General features: G+C 43.2%; 1 long non-coding RNA gene across 1 annotated transcript; it reads left to right on the plus strand.

The window, feature by feature from the left end:
- Positions 1–7,177: 7,177 nt before the first annotated feature.
- On the plus strand, positions 7,178–7,574 carry LOC142895078 (uncharacterized). Its single transcript, XR_012928162.1, has 2 exons — positions 7,178–7,223; positions 7,261–7,574. It is a non-coding gene; the product is annotated as an uncharacterized LOC142895078 (long non-coding RNA).
- The last annotated feature ends 3,825 nt before the right edge of the window (positions 7,575–11,399 follow it).

The raw sequence follows: 11,399 nt of genomic DNA on the forward strand, positions 1-11,399 counted from the left end.
CCGTGAAAGTGAACAATTGATTTATTGTGACAAATGAACACAAGGTGGGAGAGGACAGGGCAATGTGATTGTGCCAAAATGAATGAAATCAATATAACAAAAGTAGGCCTGCCTGGCTGAACTCTAAAGAAAAGAAAACTCACTGGCTTATCTAACAAAATATCTCCACAACAGTACAAGTGTGGCACAACCAATAAACTTAGTGGGATGACAATTAATCACCTACGTGTGTGCAAAAATGTACAGGGTACCCCAACTTACCTAGTCCCTCAAACCTCCCACCACATGTCAGCCAAAAGCATGTGTCAGAGCAACAGAACAAAAGGCAAGAGAGAGCTTGAGGGCCTCAGACGTCCTCCATCTTACGAAATAGTCTCCATCCTGATAGGCCAGTTGGAGAGACAGGAGGCCAAGAGGAGGCATGGTCTGCAGTCACAGGTGAGTAGGATTCCTACACCAAGTACCTGAGAGAAAAAGAAAAACACAAAGGGGAGGGGGAGGAGAAACACAAAAACTCACTCCTTGCTGCTTGGCCTGTAACAGTTGTGTTTGTTGTTTGTTCTGCCACTTGCTGCCACACAGGGTCTCGTGTTAGTCCTCATCCCGATGTGTGGAAGGTCCAGCAAAGCATTGCTTTGAGTAGGCAGTGAAACTCTTATCAGACTAGAGCCAAAGGTTGGATTTTTATTGCATTTTTTTTCCTGTGTTTTTGCAATACTTTCACAACATTTGTGTCCTTCACAGATGTCCAGTGTACCAAAAAACACATTGGGCCGGATCCACAAAGCGATTGCTCATCTTTTACACCAGAAAATCCATGCAAATAGCATCAAAAACAGAGTGGACGTAAACATGAAACTGTGCTGAGGCGCAGGTAGCGGTACGGCTGCACCAGACTCATTTCAATAGACTTCAATGAGTCATTTTGCAGTTTCTACTGTCAAAGTGTTTCTGGCGTCAGAGCGACTCTCTCCTCCCTGAAGAGCTGATGATAAGGTGTGTGTAAATACAAAATATCACACACACACACACACACACACACACACACACACACACACACACACTTTACCATATATAAAATCAATATTTTTATTTATTTATTAAGAAAGCAAAACATTGATAAGTTACAAATTCACTTACACTTGAAACCTGCACTTACTCGATCAAATCAGCCACTAAACAACTACAAATCGCACTCAGGTGGTGGTAACTGTAAAATATATAACACAATGAAATATATATATATAAATATACGGACGCGCTTTGACTGCCTTCCGATCATGACCGGGGTAGTAATGCCCGGAGCGCCAGAGTTATCAACGACCCTCATATTTATATTCTAATATTACTGACCTGTGTTCAGTTTTGTTTGTGTTCCCCTGTTTATTAATCTTCATGTTGCTATTAGTACGGGGCAAACATGTTAAACTTCCCCTTTCAGAGGACAACAGAGACCACAGAAAGGTGTGTTTACTGTGTGCAGGGCAGTGGGGATGTTTGGAGAGACGTGTGCGACCGTTTCTTTCTTTGCGTGAGTTCAGGAGAAAGCCAATGTGCGTGTTATTTGACAACAACCAAAGTATTCTGTCAGAAATTCAACTTCTGGTGATTGAGCGCGTGAACGTTCTTGTGGTCTCCTTTCGCATTCCTTCTGGTGTTCCCTCTTCCTGACACTGAATGCTCGTCCTGTCTCCCCGGTGTGTGCTTTGTTGCATGGCATGCATGGTATTTCATAGATGACGTCGCATTTTTGATCCGGTGCTATTCTATCTTTGGGATGCACCAGCAGTTGGTGAAGTTTTGTGTACGGTTTTACCACTTCATGGATGCGACGTTTCCTCATGACCCGTTGTATCGGTTCTGTGATCTCTCGGATGTACGGTATGGTTACGATGTCTTTTGGTTTTTTCGTCCACCTTTTTGCTTTCTGTCTTTTATTGTTTGCGACCTGTTGTTTTCTCTTGTTGAGTGCCCATCCAGGATATTGGCAGAGTGACAGTGCGTGCCGTATGTGCTCTTCCTCCTTCTGTCTGTCTTTTTCTTCGGTTACGATGGTGGCTCATTCGCATAGCGTTCTGACAGCTGACAGTTTGTGCACTGTGGGATGCTCCGATGTCCACAAGAGGTACTGGTCCGTGTGCGTGGGTTTTCTGTATGCTGTAATCTTTATGCTGCCATCCTGTCTGTGATGAATTTTTATGTCCAAAAATTGCTATTGTCCGGTTTGTTTCTTCGTGTGTAAATTGAATATTGTCGGTGATGCTGTTCAGGTGGTCGGTGAGCGCCTGTGTTTGTCCGGCTTTTATTTTCTCCAGTTTATCGTCTACATATCTTCTCCAGAACGTAGGTTTGCAGTGGGCAGGTGCTGCATTGATGGCGTTTGACCCCAAGTCCTCCATGAAGAAACCACTCATGATTGCAGACAGCGAGTCCCCCGTAGCGAACCCTTCCATCTGCCTGTAAATTGTATTTTTAAAGTGGAAATATGTGGATTTGGCTACGAAATGCAACAGGGTGACAATGTCATCAACCATGAGGTTAGTGCATTTTTTTTAGGGTCCAGTCCTCCTTCAGGCGTTCTTGTACGATGCGTAGAGTGACATCTGCAGGTGTTTTAGTGAATAAAGACACTACATTGTCTGATATGAGTATTTCATCTTTTGCTACTGCAATTTTTTTGAGATCTTGTGCAAGTTCCTTTGAGAACTTGCACAATTCGCTTCTCCCGAGACCATCCAAGGCGGAGGAGGCGCGGCCAACTTGACCGGCTCTGATAGGTCCGTTCGAGTCGGCCAGCTGTTAAATGATGCGTAAGCAGCACGTCGGATGACGCTTCTGAAGAAGATTCAAGCTACAGTTGAAACTGTCAAGCAGGTAACATCTGTTTAAACTATTATCTGTCTGAACAAAAGAAAACCAAGAGTATACAGACCCTTTTCAAAAAATTAGAATATCATGGAAAAGTTCATTAATTTCCATAATTCCATTCAAATAGTCAAACTTTCATAGATTATATGGTTTTGTTTGAGCTAATATGACCATTGGAAATTTTGTCTCTAAGCTCCCTTGAGCCGACAACAATAACCTCACTTTTGCTGTTATTGAGCATCGAAAAATTTTCCGTCATCCAAGTTTTGATGTCACTTAAGCAAGTTTCTAATTTAGCTAACTGATGTGCTTCATGGGCTTTAAATGACAGATATAACTGTGTATCATCCGCATAACAGTGGAAACTGATGTTATGCCGTCTGGTAACATGTAAATGTTAAAGAGGAGCACTCCATGACTAACCCTCTTAAGTTCTGATGAGTGATTATGAACATGCACAAATTGAAAGCTGTCAGACAAATAAGATGTAAACCAATTGAAGGCTGGATCTTTAATGCCAATAACGTCCTCAAGTCTTCTAAGAAGAATGCTGTGGTCAACTGTATCAAACGCTGCACTGAGATCTAGAAGAACTAAAACAGAAAGAAGACCACTGTCAGATGCCATCAGGAGGTCATTACTCACCTTTAGCAATGCAGTCCTAGTGCTGTGATTATTCCTAAAACACCTCAAATAGATTGTTGTCATGTAAATAGTCATTGAGTTGCCTGGCAACTATTTTCTCTAAAATCTTAGACAGAAATGGAAGGTTTGAAATTGGCCTATCATTGGACAGGACACTTGTGTCCAGATTTGTTTTGTTTTTTTTGTAAGGGGTTTAATTACAGCTACCTTGGAGGATTGAGGGACAAAACCTGTGGATAACGACTGGTTCATTTTTCTAAGTATGACACTATTAAGTAATGGTGATACCTCTTTTAAAAGTTTACTTGGGATCGGGTCCAAGAGACTAGTGATCAATTTTCTAGCCTGGATGTGTTCTAGGTTTCTTCCCTAGCTTGTCCTGGCCACTGTCGCACTCTGCTTGAAACGGGGAGCGTCTATTCTGGACCCAAATGCACCACACAGACAAGGTTTGGAAGGTTAAAAAAAAAGCACAGCTTTATTTCTTGAGAGAGGGCAGCTGGTCAGTCGAAAAGAGGGGAAAAAGGGGCCAAAAGAAACAACTGCGCCAAACAGGTCAAAAAGGGGCCAACGGCAAAAAAGGAATCCTCTTCTTGGGAAAAAACAGGTCAAAACACAAAACTCACTCAAACGCCGAAGTCCAGGGAAAAAGCTGGAGGCGAGAACCAGAACAGGCAAGGTCAGTAGCCGAGGAGTCAGTCCGGGGTTTTATGTTGGAGCGTCGTGCATGGCAGAGGAACAATTTGGCAGGGAGGAGAGGGAGCAGGGCGGCTAAATAGTCAAGCAGGGAGAGCAGGTGAAGAGAGTTGGTGCTGATTGACCTGGGTGGAGAGAAGTGGTGATGCCTTCAGGGAAGAAACGAAAATTAAGCACCAACATGACAGCAAACCATGACACTGCTACTTTGCTTGCTCTGGGGACCCAGTTGGTTCTTTTTCTCTGATTGTGCAAATCGCATTGAGACGTTTTTGGATGTGATTTAGTGCTGTACAAATAAAAGTAGATTGGTTGATTGATTGATTGATTGATTCAAGTCAGCAGCAGCTTTTTTTAAATCACAGAATTAATTATTTATTCCTACTACTTTATATGACATTTATTTTATTTTATTTTGTCTTTTGTTTACCTATTAACCTTGTTTACCATCATGACTGATATTTTGATTGATTTCACTGTCTCAAATCAATTCAGACCAAATAAATCCCTCATCCTGCTGCCAACGTGTGGAAACTTTGTGTGAGGTAACAAAAAACAGTGTTTAATATTCATCAGACAACTCTTGTCCAAGCTGTTAAGGAATAAAATGAATGTAAAAGACTAAGAGGAGGTCAAATCAAAGTGAAGAAGAAACTGGTGAAAATACTGATGATACAAAACAATATGACTAAAAACAATAAGACATAGTATGAAAAAAAATAATATTATAAATTAAAAAGTCACATTTAAACAAGATAAGAAAGTATCCTGTGTACACATGCAGGAAAAGAAGTCCTGTTTGTTTTGTTGTTTTTTGTTGTTGTGTGTGTATTTTTTATGATTATTACTCGTGTTCAGCAACGTTCAGGATGAAAACCTGCTCACAAATTCTGCCACCACGTCCGAAGAGCTTTGATCCGTCTCGTTTAACCCGAAGATTTATGACTCTCATTCATCTGGAATTCATCTTCTGGAAATCCTGCAGGGCATTTGTGAGGAAGAGGAAGGAGGAAAAGGAAGTCCTAACGTGGACGACGCAACTTCGTGGCTTTTCAGGAAATTGTTTTCAGGAGCTTGTTCGTCTCTCAGTGACTCTTTGCCGAACATGAAAAATGTTTATCTAAGAAGGAATCAAGAGATTGTGGTGAACTATGGGATTAAACAGAGAGGGATGTTTACACCAAGTCAGTATTTTATTTATTGGACGAGTTTGAGACCTTTTGGCCTCAGTCTAACTGCTTTTGTTACCGTGTGCTGTTGCTGCGCCTCGAGGCTGAATACACTGTAACACATTCAAAACACGGGAGGATGCATGGGAGCGAAACCATTCTATAATGTCTGTGTTTACTTTAAAGGAGTTCAGCACAACTCCTGCGAGAGACAAAGTGATTGAGTGTGGGCATCAGAGCAATGAAACTCAGCCATAAATATCAGGGATCAAGATTGTATAATAAGAAAAAAAAAAAGCTGTTCATTCCCATATTTTTGAACAGGGCGGATAAAGGCTGGGAGAAAGTCCAGTCACGGTCCTGATCAACAGAGACCGGACTTTGAATGTTAAAACATGACACGTGGGAAAAGTGGTTTCAGTCATGCTGAGTAGTTGTGGATTAGAAGCTCAGGCAGAAACAAAGAAAAGTGATATTTGGATTTACAAACAGCTTGATTTGTGTTTTACATGAGTATTAATGTACAGTTTTTCACCTCCACCCTGGGGCAAAGCATCAGCTACACGACGCACGGAATCCATTCATTGACCGAAATTGATTTTAAAAAATAAAAAAAAATCCTTATGGTTTTCTTGACTTCTTGACTTTCTCCTTAATTTCAGTACAACTCAATATCAGGTCCACTTAAAATTTTTATTTTTTATATACCGTAATTTCCGGACTATAAAGCGCACCTGAATATAAACAGCACCAGCTAAATTTAGGGGGGGGGCAAATGGTGCCACCGAAACCTTTTCCTTGTCAACTCCAGTTTTGCCATTTCGAACTGTTTCAAGGGACCACAAAAATTCCTATGAAGACTGAAAATTGTTCACAGCAATTTCCACTTTCCAAGTAAAGATCCAGTTTCACTTCAGTGATGTGTTTGTCTGTTTGGAACAGTTTTTACTATTGCGCGCGCGCGTGCGTGCGCTCACGCGTGTGTGTGTGTGTGTGTGTGTGTGTGTGTGTGTGTGTGTGTCTGGGCACATTGTTTTCTTCCTCCTTGACTGTAGAACAAACTGGCAGGTCTAATTTTCCCGTGGAGAGTTCTTCCAGTATCAGGTGGAGCTCCGAAAACAAGCCGCCCCCATTGCTCTCCATGCATCATGGGTAGAATTGATAAAAGTAACATTAGAGGAGGCAAAGAAGTATAAAGAGGAGTTATAAAAAAATGGAAAGAAAAAAAAAACAACTCAACGACTTGATGTGCCGGGATGATGGGAGGAAACCTCACCAACACAGGAAAGCTGAGAAGCTGCGAGTTGTGGAGTTGGAGGCCACTCAGACTCGTCTGGCCGCGTGCGTGTTACTCTCCAAACACACCGAGATGTTTTCAAGCCAGCAGGCTTTGATCCTGCACCCTGACAACTCCTCATAATTGCAAAAAAATGCCCAGAAATGCGGTACCTGAGGAGTCAGAAGCGTAAATTGCGCTCTGGCACCCTGCGCAATGATCGTCAGATGTTATTATGTGCGCGCATCAATCACCAGAAGTTTAATTTCTGACGGAATGCTTTATTTCTGTTGCTGTCAAATAACATGCACAACACAAGGCATTGTTGCGGCAAGAACGAAACCGAATCTTTGATTGAATCATTTGAATGAGTCTGATTTCACACAGAGAAACTCTGGCGCTTCTGTGTGTCCCGGGAATTATGGCCACGGCGGTCGTGATCGGAAGGCTGTCAAGGTACGTCAGTATATTTATATATATATGTGTTATTTATTTTGCAGTAACCAGGTGTAAGTGAACTTCATTCATTCATCTTCTATACCCGCTTATTCCTATTCAGGGTCACGGGGGTCTGCTGGAGCCTATCCCAGCTGTCATAGGGCGAAGGCAGGGTGACACCCTGGACAAGTCGCCAGTTCATCGCAGGGCCACATAGAGACAGACAACCATTCACACTCACATGCACACCTACGGACAATTTAGAATGTTCAATTGACCTCACGTGCATGTTTTTGGAGTGTGGGAGGAAGCCGGAGAACTCGGAGAGAACCCACGCAGACACAGGGAGAACATGCAAACTCCACACAGAAAGGTCCCAGGTCCGGGCCCTGGAATCGAACCCACGACCTTCTTGCTGTGAGGCGGCAGCGCTAACCACTGCGCCACTGTGTCACCCGCAAGTGAACTTGTAGCTTATAAATGTTTCACGTTCTTCATAAATAGATAAATAAATAGAAATATTTGTGACAGTGGCAGTCCTGTCACTATGTCTCCTACTTTGACCGGGTGGTTAAGCGTGCACGGCTATTACCCAGCAGTCTGGGGTTGGATGCCCGCCCGGGCCCTCTGCGCCTTGCCACACATTTGATGAAATTATGTGTGTATATGATATTTTTCTATATACGCACAACTCTCCACCAGAGAGAGTCGCTCAGATGCCAGAAGGTGGTGCTGGCCCTAAATCTTGAGATGTTAGCAAGAGGCTAAAGCTAACCTGATTGGCCCTATTTCAAAATAGACTGAACATTTGTCCCGTCGGCTTCAGAGATTTGATTCCTTTTTTTCCCCTCTGTTTTGTTTTGTTTTAAAATGTGAACACAAAATATCTCGAACAAAATCTTTGGAGCCAGAACTCAGGGACTTTTAAAGCATTATTCTGGCTGGTGGCCTCAGTCTGGTTCTTGCTCAAGTAGCCCGACCTGCTGCACACACAAACATTCTTGGCAAATGCCAAAGGCAGAAAAGATTTGGATCTTCATGACTCTTAATGAGATGATATTTTAAAATGAACCAGATCAGGTCCAGCTCTTTGTTTCCCTGATATGAACTCTGCCACCATTTCCAGCTTGTTGTAATTTAGGCAAACGTATCAACTATTATCAAGCCACAAGTTCCACGTGTTCCAAATTAAAAGAAAAAGATTGATTTGGTTGTCAGACAAAGTGTGCAAATTGCAGTTGGATCCAAGCACCACTTTTGCAATAAAGTGAAACAACTCCGATGTTTAGGCAACGTTCACCGCACACGAGCCGCTCCAGATTGTGTGAACGTGAGACACATCCGCCCGCTCAGCCAGTGTTTGTCCGTTTTTGTTGCTTTGTTGCTTGTAACTACGGAAACGGTTCCTTTGGCAGGCTGACTGAACCCCCCCCACCCCCCGCCAAAAAAACAACAACAACAACAACTCAAAACTACGGCCATCCTACGTCTTCCTACCTGATTGTAAGCGTGACCTCATGGACTCATACTGCTGGCAGCCCAATGCTGAGGGGTCAAGGGTCCTGGTCCTGGTCCTGGTCCTGGTCCAAATCCGGTTCCAGTCGGTTTCCACGGCAAAAAAGCAGCAGCTCAGTCGGGTGTTGATGCCGAGGTTCACTGCAGCAGTTCTGGGAATTCTGCTGAATTTGCAGTGTCGGAGCCAAAACCAGCACATTTGGTCCCTGATGAGTCAGACCAACGTTCCCGTCCAGACTTCAAGGTCCATCAGTCGTCTCCACCTGAAAGGTGTTACACAGTGGAGAGTCACTGGAATTTAAATAGTCGATTTGTGTGGTGCCAAACCCAATTTGATTTGCCAGGGCGGGTGAACACAAGGCTTTAATTTGGCTTTAATCACAGACAATCGAAGACCTCAAACTCTGATATTAATTTCTGCAGGTTCGATGTTCCTGCACCTCCAGAAATATTTATGAGGTTTTTTTGAACCAGCCAGTTTGATGTGTGTTAAATACGCTGCAGGACATTTTCCTGGAACTTTGACTGGTGGCGCCCCGTTCCAGTTGACGCTATTCCAGACTTTAGCTAATGGCATTTGCAGCGCCGGCCAGCCAAGAGCGATGCAGGCCAGCCAATTAGCCAATCAACAGTAAACTCTGCTTTGTCAAGTTGTTCCTGTTGATTTTCTGAGTTGGGAATCTGACCTAAAGGGTCGGTTCTTGTGATGACAGCAGGACATGATCAGATTTGATTTCTGGATTTTTTTTTAAGTGATGTAACACACTATGCTACATCCCTTGTGTGACAGTGGCGGTCCTGTCACTATGCCTCCAATTGATCATGCGCCCTGGCTACTTGGCCAAAAGGCCGAATGGTTAAGCGCGCATGGCTATTACCTGGGAGTCTGGGGGTTCGAAGCCCGCCTGGGCCCTCTGCGCCTTGCCACACTTGTCTCCAGGAAAACCAGTCATGAGCCTTCAATGTGTAACTGTAGGACCCTAAATTGAATGCTCATCTGCCGTCTATCCTGCTGCAAACAAGTGTCATTACATCTGCTGCTGGATTTAATTAGACTTCACGTGAAGATTCAATTCAAAAAGAGAGATGCAACTCTGCCATCGTCATGACCTCCTGATTAGTTTTTACAGTGTGTACAGACCAGTCCAAACCCACAGAACTGCTGAACTGCTTCTTATATTTATTGCCAAGTCAGTGTAAAGGTTTCTGGCAATTTTTTCCGTGAGCAGAAACATCCATCCACCTTTGTTCATATATATATATACATATATGTATGTGTATATATGTATATATGTGTATATATACATACATATACATATATAAATAGAAAACTAGCTGAATTTTCACATTAGAAATAGAGAATTGACCTCAGTCTCTTCTTTGTGTGCTTTTTCTCTCTGAGTCCTTTGGGTTGTTTTGAAGTTCCTTCACTCCGCTGGAGTGTATGAGAAGATTTGAGGTTTTAGAGGGGTATGGTTGATCAGTGGGAGGCACCCAGATGAAAGATGGCATTGCAGCCTCAGCAGCACCAGAGGCTGGAAATGAACACACATCAATCTGTGTGTGTGTGTGTGTGTGTGTGTGTGTGTGTGTGTGTGCGTGTGTGTGTGTTTTTATATTGGTCATTTAAAGCTGGTTTGTGTAAACAGGATAAACAGGAGTGATGAGGGAGGGGTGAGGATGTGGGATGGGTGTTAGATGTTTTAACACAAGCTTAAAGAAGGTGTGTGTGTGTGTGTGTGAGATGTGTTTTTAAGGAGACTCTTTCATCAGTTGGCACTTTTAAATCCCGGATCTGCGGCAGCTGGATTCACAGGAGGAGGCACACACACAGACACACATACACACACACACACATATATTCGGAAGATGAGGAGAAAGAGATGCTTCTTTTTTTAAAGCAGCCATTGTAGCATCCAAGCTAATGTGTTAGCATCACAGTCTTCACAGTGGCTCCTGGGGCGTCATGAAGGGGGGAAATGTGTGCAGTGCTATGGGGCCCGAGAGGATATTAACACAATATGTATGAACAAACATGTTTTTCCGGGCCCGTCTACACACAAAGCCAGAAACTTTCACTGAAACCGCACAGAACTAAACGGCACATTTTCACAAACACTCTCCAGGGAGGATGAGTTTGAAAGCGCTGCCCTGTCCAACTTGGTGTAAATGCTGAAATCGAACATTTTTGGAAACGCTGAAGTCACATCTCTTAACCCCGCCCCCTGCCTTGCAAACCCTGAGTGGCCGTATGGCACAGATGACCAGTCACAACAACATCAACCACGTTGGCCAAGGTTTTTTTTTACTGATACTAATGATGACTAACCTGCAGTCTTCCCATTCACCTCCACTATAACAACTCGCAAACAATAGTGGACAATATCACACAGTGCTCGTGGATCAATCATGGATTGTGTGCAAAGTGAAAATAAACACAACAAAAGTGATTTGCAAACCTAATGTTTTACTTTTTATTTATTTTCCTTCTGGGTTTGGCAGATTGGGATATTGAGGCAGGAACACTAAGTGATAAAAATGTTCGCTAACTGTTGCTGGCACGGCCCCCAGTCCACCTTAACATGGACCTTTTAAGGCTTTGTGTTCTAAAGTAACTCAAAGCAGAAGTTCAGCTCTGTCGTTTATCCACTCTGCCTTTTCACGAGCAATCTTTCTCACTGTTCTCCGTGGTGCTAATGTTCTTATCTCGCTCCTGCTTCTGCAAACACGGTGTGCTTCAGATGTTCTTCTCCTTTCTCCACCTGCCACACCAGTCCTGGCATAGGAACTAC

This window comes from Nelusetta ayraudi, unplaced genomic scaffold (genome assembly GCF_046127955.1).
Source record: "Nelusetta ayraudi isolate G7.1 ecotype Tasmania unplaced genomic scaffold, CSIRO-AGI_Nayr_v1 ptg000048l, whole genome shotgun sequence".
Classification (NCBI taxonomy): domain Eukaryota; kingdom Metazoa; phylum Chordata; class Actinopteri; order Tetraodontiformes; family Monacanthidae; genus Nelusetta; species Nelusetta ayraudi.